Source organism: Silene latifolia, chromosome Y (genome assembly GCF_048544455.1).
Source record: "Silene latifolia isolate original U9 population chromosome Y, ASM4854445v1, whole genome shotgun sequence".
In the NCBI taxonomy this organism is placed as follows: domain Eukaryota; kingdom Viridiplantae; phylum Streptophyta; class Magnoliopsida; order Caryophyllales; family Caryophyllaceae; genus Silene; species Silene latifolia.
In genome coordinates, this window is record NC_133538.1 from 197,290,536 (window position 1) to 197,301,117 (window position 10,582).

Here is a 10,582-nt window from a genome sequence, read left to right on the forward strand (position 1 = left end):
AAGAAATACACCATACATACATCCATATATAGCAATTACGACAATGGTATAACAAAGCACTTCTAAACAAGTTATTATATAAGCATAATCTCTGATGAATCGTCCCTTATACAATATTTATCTGATGTGAATAAAAATTTCAAAATCAAAGCCTTACTCCCAGATCACCAGTATTATTTGGAAAGTTAAACATCAAACACTTCACAAAAGCAAGTTCATGAGACAAACACTAACCTTCGTTAATTATTCAATAGCCATTCTTTTACTTTTAGCTTGCCCTTTTGTTTCCAAAACGACATCTTTGATTTGTTAGACATACATTAATAGCTTTTATAAGTCATTGAGTTAAGCATGTATACGATACACCACTCATTGCATCCTGTAATCAATCAATCAATCAATATATATAACTAAAGGAGGTTTTTTATAATTATACTATTAGCATTAGAATTAGGAGATAATTAATTATTTACAATTTTTCTATTATAATTAGGAATATAATTTTCCTATTAGAAATGAGAATTAATTAATTATTTTAAAATTTTCTTATTAGAAATAGGAAATAAATTAACAATTTATTAAGGCTTTTTTTTCTAATTATACTAATAGAATTAGGAGATAATAATTATTTGAAATTTTTCTATTATAATTACGAATATGATTTTCCTATTAGAAATGAGAATTAATTAATTATTTTACAATTTTATTATTAGAAATATGAAATAAATTAATTACCTACAATTTATTAATATTAAAAAATTATTGATTAGTATTTGTTCATTTTTTTTTAATTAAATTAGAAGGAAAAAAACCTTTGATATATTTATAATATCCAATTTTATAACAACTTCCGATTAAAAAAATTAGGTATTATGAGGCTAAAAGGCCCTAGGCCGAACTGGGTTGTGACAAATGTGCATGCCTACTACATAGAATTTACTCATGTAAAGAGTAAAATGAACGCTGAAATATGCCCCTACGTCTTTTGTTATTGCTAATGTCATATTTAATTATACATAATACGAAGTTTATTTTTCAAATGTCATATGTATTTCTCCTACTAATTTTAAAGTTATTTTCCTCATAATACACTTCAACTTCTATTGATAATTTATTGTTATATTATTTACATTCATTTGTCATTATATAAAAGTATATTAATCAAAATTTATATAAGATATTCACAAATTATTGATAAGTACAAAGTTTGATATCTATTTTTCAATGAGTATTAAAAGATAAAGAAAGTTTCTAATAATTTGCGAATCGAAATATCAGAGTAAATGTTTCGGAAAACTTTATTATGCGATTGTTTTACAATTTAAAGTAAAAATGGTACCACGAGTAATAAAATAGATTTAAATGAGGCTTGAAGGTAAATTAGATACACATATTATAGAAATATGTATAAGTTTAAGATTCAATTCAAGCAACGATCAACACTAAAAAAAGTCATGAAAAACACATAAAAGGGTAAGAGTAGTCTTTCCCTAACATAGTGAAGACCGTCTCTCTCAAACTTTTCTTCTGAAAAATTTACATGCATAAAAAACGATATTATTCAACTATATGGAGCAAACTAATTATTGTTGGTGCTATATATATTTTTTTATATATATATATATATATATATATATATATATATATATATATATATATATATTTGTGTAAATTGAGCACATCATCACTATAATTTAGGGAGAGATACGAATTGGGGAAGGGTGAGACATATTCGTCATGCATAATACGATGCTTTAACCACCTTTAGGCAAAAATATAAAAATAAATGAAAAAATTTAAACCTAAAAGGGGTCACGTACTTGCCAACTCTTCTATAGTTCTCTACCGCATTAATATTCTTATGAAATTTATGACATTTATTTCATATTAATAAAAAAAATGATTATACTGTTTTGTACAATTTGTGATTTATAAGTTTTAGCTAACTTATTTGAACTTGCTTAAATTTATATATTTTAAGTGAAGAATATTAATTATAAATATGATAAAGATAAAGTTTCATCTTTAATTTCCTCAGAGATAAAAAAAAAAACTCAATTTTTTTTCCTTATAATATACTAATTAAAGGTCATAATGTAAAACAGGAAATTACACCACAATCTACTATTTCAATATGTCGATGATCAACACTCAAAATAGCACATTTGTTATTTAAATAGTGTAAACACTCTCAAAATGCTAAAAAAAATGTTCAATCTGTCGTTATCAAACAAAACCTAAGTTTCTGCATTTTTTTTGTTATGTTTAACTTAATCTTTATGGGATGTAAAAATGATCAAGTTTAGAAAGTAGCGGTTAGTTTTCTGTTAGTTAGATGGACTTTTCAAGAGAGAGATGAAAGCTTTGCATTTTAGACCGTTTTATGTGTGAACTGAAGGGATTAAGTAGTGGGCTAAAGGTTGTTTCGAGTGAGAATGAGGTTGATTGCGACGAGTTGGTTGATTAAAGTTTTTCCTTACTAGATATAGAAAGGGGATAATAATTATGAGATAATAAAACTTGAAGAAAGAAGGACAATAAAAATGAGATGGAGGTAGTAAGATTTATTTATGCAAAATGAAATAAATAGCAAAGTTCGTGTATATATAATATTCAAACTTATTCAGTTTATAAACATAGTACCCAAACACTTTGTTTGAGTATTTGGAATGGATGTAGGGGAGGGGACGAGAAAAACACTAGGAAGGGAAATGGAGAGAGATAAGAGGGAAGATTACTTCTTAAACTTTTCTTTGTTGAAGAAAAAATAAATTGTCTTCAATAAGGGAGATGATGATCCATATCATCTGGAGTAAAGATTGGTGTTTCATGGAGGTGAATGTGATTTATGACTTCGTAGATGTAAAACGTGGCAGAAAGGTACTGATAATGGTAGTGGATTGGAGGTTGTTTCAAGTAGTAAAAAGTGCTAATCATAGTGGCTGATGTTTTATTTTGCGGGTAAATTAGTAGGCTGGAGGGAGGGTGCATTTGTGGAGGGTAGAGGTAATCATGGGCCGGGCCAGTGCGGGTTTGGGTCGGGCCTTTCTAATAAAAACGGCCCATTTGTATGGGTTGGGTCAGGCCGGGTCAAATATGTGGGCTTATTTGGCAAGCCCAAACCCGGCCCTTATGGGCTAATTCGGGCTTTTGGGCCTAAATGGGCTTTTTGGGCTCTAAAATTTACGACTCTCAGTCCCAAGTATCATATACTCCCTCTAATTCCATATTTTCTTCCCCTTGATTGTGGGCACGGGAATTAAGGAGAGGTATAAATAAGAGTAAAAAGTTGGGTGGGGTTTGGTGGTTGGAGAGAGGGATGTAATTATGAGTTAAATAAGGAATTGGGGGGCCAAAACATTAAGGAAAGTAATAAAATATGGGGTAAAGAGTTGAGTGGGTTTTGGTGATAGGAGAGAGGGATGGATAAAATAAGAGTAAAAGTTTCCAAAATAAGAAAAGCGAAGAAAACTGAATAATCTGTTTTAGGAAATAGGGAAAAAAATATAGAATAGGAGGGAGTATATAAACTTCATATTGGTTTTATTTTTTCTTAAAAAAAACATTGTCGAGAGCAAGGGTTAGTTTCCATTGGATGTTGGATTTTTCTAGAAGTAGGAGTTTAGTTTTTCACTTGGTTGGATAAATTTGAGATAAGTTTCGGAGACAAGGATCGATCTTTCAAGGGATGAGATTGTTTAAGATCATGTGTGAATAGGGAAGAAAAATAGGGGTCTACGTGAAAGATTTTGTGTCAAATGAGAAGATGGGGGCCAAGACTATTGCAATATAGGGGGGGTCATTAGCAGCCTTAGCCATGTAGTATTGCATCGGAATTTGGTTAACATTCAAACGTACTTTTATAGTATGGTGACGGAGAGGGCACAATGGAGGGAAATGATACATGTGGATTTTTAGTATTTGATGTTTTTTTTTTACATATTTAGTGTTTTTATTTAATTTAAAAAAATAAAATTATTTGTTCTTCTCTTCTTTATTACACTTTTTTACCAACCACTTTCTTATATATTTTGCTTGGTTTACTTTTAAGGCATTCCGGATCCTTAATTCTATTTCGGTTTTCAAAATCGTTTTAATCTTTTATCTCGATTTAAATTTTAAGTTTTTATAAAAGAAATTCGGAATTCGATTTTAAAACCTCTAAGTTTCCCCTTGACTTTCCATTACATTTTCGCTCTCCCTTTTGTTTTTCATTTTCCCTTTTCTATTCGCATTTTGAGGTGTGCGTTCACCCACGGACGGTTCTAAAAGATGATTCATGTCAGCCGACCCCAAATCATTTTGGGATTAAGGCTCTAATGTTGTTGTTGTATTGAGTTGATTATGCAGACTACATATTATTGTTTTCCTTGACCAATTGAAAAACAAACATGTATTAATGATCAAATTCTAAAAACTATCAGTCCAAGTATCATATATATAAACTTCATATTGGTTTATTTTCCTAAAAAAAAGTATTTTATTAATCAAACACCCTTTTATTCTTATGTTAATATTATGTGAACGGGAATTATTTGTTGGTCAAGCGGCATACATAAATCTTAGACATGAACGATGTACTATATGTCTATATTCCATTTTATTGTGAAATTATCACACATTATTTTAATATCCGTGCAATGCACGGGCAAGAAAACTAGTTTTAGCTCCTAATGTCAGCATATAGGAAACCATATTATATAGAACACGTTGTTATGTTATTAGAAACCAGATTATATAAAAGACGAATTCAGCTTATCAACTTGAAGGAGATGACCGTGAAAATGGTCGATAATGGAAGCATGACCCATGGTAACATTGATGAGATGACATCAAATCAATGGCACGCAACTGAAAGAGGAGAAAAAAACAAGCGTCAATGTTAAGAATGCATAAGAAGTTAAGAACTAATAGACAATATTGGAGCTTTAAAGGCGAAGAATTTATAGAGAAAATACAAGCTTTAACAAACAGAAATCAAGCATAGTTTGAAGCTCAATTACAACACGGAACGACTACACAACAATCTAGATAAATCATTGCCAAAAAACTACAGATTAGGCAACAAATAGAACAAGAACCCCAAAATCAACTTAATTGACTTGAACTTACCTATAAATAAAACTCTACTAGGTAGTATCCTGCGCGAAACGCGGCCTGTTTTAAAATTTTATTATTATAATTGAAGAAAAATAATATAATTCATACTCATATGACATTAATATCTTTACTTATAAATAAAAATAAATTCTCTTGTATTCGTTTTAATTTTACTCGTCGTGAAGGTAATTATGTCGCTCACGAGTTAGCCCATCTCTTGCCGATTGATTATTCTACTCGGTATTGGGTGGGAACGTATCCGGAGCGCATCGAACCTTTTGTAGAGCTTGATGCTCTTGCTTTACCAAGTTAATGAAATTCAAGTCCTTTCCTTCAAAAAAAAAAAATAAATAAATTAACTTTCTCAACTCTTATTTTTTTTAGATTTAAACTTCAATGTTTAAAAATAAAATACATACAGTTTTAGTTATAACTAATACAGTGAGTAATAGTTAGCTATTCATAATAAACGTTATTATATAAATAATTTTGTGACTTATCAAATATCATATTAATTAAAATAAATGTATTCGAATAATGCAACAATCAACATTAAGTTCTTAAGTTAGATCATTTCACGATACATTATGTTGCAAATCAATTAATATTTGTTCAAAACTATGTGAATATAATTTGATGCATTTTTCAATTTTTAATGAATAACGGTAATGTTATGTATCAAACATATAGGACCAAAGCTCAACTTATTCGAATATTTTGGTTGTGTATGTCTTGCATATGCTATGTTTTCAAATAACATATTTATAAGAAATTTGCACTTTTTAATTTTTTTTTTGAAACAATTACATATAAAATAGGTTTAATTGATAAACAATATCAATATAAGGACCCTTTTTCATAATCAGTACCAACATAATCAATAAATAGTAATCAGTACCAAAATATTAACTTTTTTCTACGATATGTATCAACTATCAAGTCGCTTCAAAATCCCATCTTAACCTCCTCGAAAAAGTCCAAAGAGCCATCATTCAAGAACAAATCTCCACTCGTTATCACATGGTTTAAAACGTCTTAAATCGCAAATGTATTTAATTTGTCCAATATAATTTTTTCATTATCACATCATAAAAACTTATCTCTTAGTAGTTATCTTTTAAGTTTTGTTTTAAATAAATATAATGACTCCTCCAAATATATTTTTTTGATGGATTTAATGGTTTAAGTATTATAACTTTCTCAAAATGTTTTTCTTTAAGTAAATGTAACGCATCGTCAGATACTCACTTTAATCATTTATACATATCATATTTCAATAAATATGATGGAAGGTATACTCAATTTAAAACATTTTTCGAAATAAAGGTAATCATTTACATTTTAGAATTTTTATCAAATTTTTTTTATATGAATTTAAAATCAAATCACCGTAATTGTTATATGTAATTTTATAATACATTTGTTAATTCTAATTAATACTTTGCTGAGATTTATGTAGCATTTATTATATTTATATTTGATGTTGAGTTGTAATTAATACTTGTATTTAATGATGGGTTGACACGTGGCGCATCCAGAACGCTTTAACCCAATTTTATCTAATCTCTTCACCATTGTCAAACTTATCCATTTTAAATATAACTTGTTTACAAACAAAAAAAAACAGTGCCATCATGCCAAGTGGTCGCTAACCATACAAACATTTAACGGCCATGTATAAAGCGTAGAAGTTCTTACAGATGGACAGCCATATGCCAACAGGCCACTATCTTCACTAATCACAGCCTGAATGCCACCTTCATTTTCTGCAAGGCTAGATAGTATGCCAATGTACACTCCGTAAACAAATGTGATTGGGACGGAGGGAGTAATATATACCTGGAAGAGGTTACTGGCAGCATTAACATTGCCTTCTCTAAGTTTCTCCATCGCCATTTCCCTATTCGCTTTTCTCCTCCTAACAAAAATTACAACTTTCGCGTCACTTATATTTCAATCAACCTTGATGATATTGTAAAGTCCGATACAAAAACAAGCACCCAATCACATAAAGTTGAGTTGTGAGATGTCTGTACCATGGTTACATGATTCGGAGTTCGCACCCCCGATTCCCGAACCAGGTTCGTCGTACCCGAACCGGGTCGTTCGCGAACCAGGTCGCCGGAGTTCGCGACCCAGCCGGTCGAGCCACGAATCGTGTTGACGAGAGAGAGTTAAGACCATATAGCTTCACCGGAGAAGGACTTACCACGGTGGGTTTGGTGGCTGGAGGTGAAGGGAGGGAGCGCGCTTAATATTTTATTGAGTGATTGTAAAAAGTAGATGGGGAATAATTGGTAGGTAAGATTTTATTAAAATACATCTTTACTCACTTAAAAGAGTGGGGGCGGCTGACTACTAGGTTACTTTTTAGAAGGGTGGTTTGGTCTTTTGCAACACTTACTTCTTCCAAAGTGTAATACGGAGTATTTATGACAGTGTTACTTTATTTTACACAACTTCCAAAGACAGAAATATAAGACTTCCTATTTTCAATACGGTAATTCTTTGAATGTATTTAATTTAAAAAGAAAAAAAAAAAAAGCTTAACTTGTATAAAAAAAAGTTTAGTTTTACGAATTAAATTATAGACTATTTATTTACACCTCGAACCCAGTTCAGTAGACATAGCGAATCACGAATTACGAACTCGAACCGAATCGAACCCCGAACCATGTAACCTTGGTCTGTACCGATCGTTTTGGTTGCTGCCTTACAGGGAATGTTGCCACGATCGTTTTCGGTTCCTGCCTTCAATGGAATGTTGCCGCCATCAAATATCACAACTGGTGTTATCTTATGTTGTCTGAGTAAATTAATCCTATGCATAAAGTAATTAATGTACTGGTATTTCTTGTCACGCTCTAAATTTTAGAATGAATCAATGAACTTCAGAAAAAAAAAATACCACATACCTTTTCAAAAAGAAATGGGAACCCCCAGTTCAGCAATATGAGAACAAATGCTACAGCACTAACGCAAGATAGCAAAATTTTGATCCACCAGATAAAGGGTTTTAGTCTTGTTTCAGCCCGAGGGTGTAATATCTCAACAACAGGCTTCCCAGTTAAATCAGATGTCACCAATTTTTCATATTCACTATCATCTCTCATAGCTAGTTAAACATCTGTGTCATGCTTAGCCAATTCCTTCATGTTCAGCATCTCCAAGAGATCTAAAGAGCTGCCCAAAAGAAAGTTGAAAGAATGAAGCAAAATGCGAAGTATGAACATACAAGACAGGACAGTCGCCCATAAGTTGCAGAATGTACCCAATCACAAAGAAGAATCCACCTTATTTTCTGTTTCTTTATTGAGTAACACCTTGCGAGTTAGTGACATAATTTCCTATGAGGGATACAAAACTACTTTGGTCATTCACCATGGGTACAAGTTTGAAATTTTTTAGCCATACTAACATCAACTATTGCATATAAATAGAACATATGAAAAGTATATAGAAATAGTATTTCTACCATAAACATGATAGAAAAAAGGACAGAAAAGAAGGGCCCAACACAAGGAATTAGAAAAGTGTATCTCAGTCATAAAGATTATTGGTTCAAGTACACAAAAATATCAATCTTGATGAATAAAAAAGCGATGTTTGCATTCATGATAAAAAGAATGTCCAACATTATTCAAGTAGGCAAGACTAACTAATAGTAAAATCATCAAATGACAGTCCCTCAAATTAGATTGAACCAGGAATCTGAATATAACCGATAATCAAATGACAAGCCCTCAAATAATACTACAAGCTGGAAGACAGATTTCAATTGAATAAAAAAAACCCAAATTCATGAGCTTTAAACCCTGATTACCAAATCTTCACAAGAGATGTGTAAGAAGTTGATAAAACAAACTACCAGTGATTTCAAAGGCGTATTGGTCAGACGGAATTTGCTTGGTCCTTTGCCACAAACTCTGCCGAGTACCTGTTCAAGTGGGTTAAAACAGTATGTCTCTTAGCCACCTTTACTTCATTCCTTTGGCAAACAAATTATAAATCAATCCGCAAAGTATATAGCTACGAGTTCCAATAACAGAACTAAATTCATAACAACAGCCTAACCATTATTCCACATTATTCATCTAAATATTCTAGCAAATTAAAATTACTCAAAACAAAAGAAAACATCTAAATATTAGACAGAAATCAAAGCCGCCTGTCATCAACACAATTGAATAACATGACATATGAATGAAAATTCTAGCATAAAATTGAAGATAAGAGTATGTCAAAAGACAAAATCAAACATGAAATCAGATTTCCCCCAATTCTATACAAAAACCAAAACCCTAGATTAGAAATAAAAGCAACAAACTTGAAATAAATGAAAAAAAAAAAAAAAGCAAAATTAATCAATCATCACACAAAACAAAGTAAGACCAAAATCAGCAATCAAAGTCCCAAACAAACCCAGATCTGGTGGAGCCAAAATATAGAACTAAAAAAAATAAAGAAACAGTGAACTTCACCCAAGGATCAATAGAACCCAAGTAATAATAAATAATAAATAATAAATAATATAATAAGAGGGAAAGAGAGTTTTTACCAGATATGAGTTTTGTAGGAGTCGGATATGCATTCCAAGATTTAAGGGGGTCAAGGACTCAAGGGAGAGCATCGAGGTGTCGTAAGAATCGGATGACCGTCGTTGTGCGTAAGTGGTGGACAAGGACGGCGGAGAGTGTATGGTGGCATGAGTGAAACACGATGTACGGCGGTGCGCCGACCGTGGATGATGCATTGAGCTTGGTGAGATACTGACATTGAATGAGGGAGGCTGAGATTTGAGTCTGGCTTTAGCGCTTTACAAAGAGTAGAGGGGCTAAGTCTGTTTTTTAATAAATAAAATTCTTGCGCCTATTTGAGGCGTCTTGGTAAAAAAACCGCCGCAAATGTATATTTGATGTGTTTTTTTTAAAAAAACGCCTCAAAAAGTTCTCTGTATAAAAAAGAAAAAATAAAGTTGAAATTCTATTTGCTACTATTTGTCAAAAACGCCTCAAATAAATAGCCGCAAATTAATGTTTTTCTACTAGTATAAATCCGATCGAGTTTAACCTATTTACCCGCTACCCATCTACTAGGTAGCACCGAAAAGGAAACGGATATGAAACGGACACGTGACACGACATTTCATGAAATTTAAGGTATGGGACACGTTATTTAAATTTAATAAAACATACTCCCTCCTATTCATTCATTTTGTCCCTCTTTCCTTATCGAAACTAGTCGGATATTTGTCCCTCTTTCCTTTTTTGGTAAGTTTTGTGTGGTCCAAATTTAATTACATGTGGGGTAGAGTGGAATAGAGTGTTTTGTGTGGTCCAAAATCATTTTCTTAATTCTTGTGCAAAATAGAAGGGGGACAAAATGAATGAATAGGAGGGAGTATATTTTACACTTATATATGTACGATGTTATTTTTTAAAAAGTATTTGATATTAATTTTAAATAAGGGAAGTTAAAACTT

The 10,582-nt window shown here is 31.5% G+C and overlaps 1 long non-coding RNA gene across 5 annotated transcripts; it reads right to left on the reverse strand.

Annotated features, from left to right (window-relative positions):
• Window positions 1-1,662: 1,662 nt before the first annotated feature.
• On the reverse strand, window positions 1,663-9,985 carry LOC141626623 (uncharacterized). 5 transcript variants are annotated; one of them, XR_012536229.1, is made up of 6 exons: window positions 9,659-9,985; window positions 8,969-9,037; window positions 8,016-8,283; window positions 7,818-7,921; window positions 6,799-7,018; window positions 1,663-4,851 (listed from the first exon to the last, which is right to left on the reverse strand). It is a non-coding gene; the product is annotated as an uncharacterized LOC141626623 (long non-coding RNA). The 5 variants fall into 5 exon arrangements; XR_012536230.1 differs by lacking the exon at window positions 1,663-4,851 and adding an exon at window positions 4,859-5,426; XR_012536227.1 differs by lacking the exon at window positions 1,663-4,851 and adding an exon at window positions 4,859-5,431.
• Window positions 9,986-10,582: the final 597 nt, after the last annotated feature.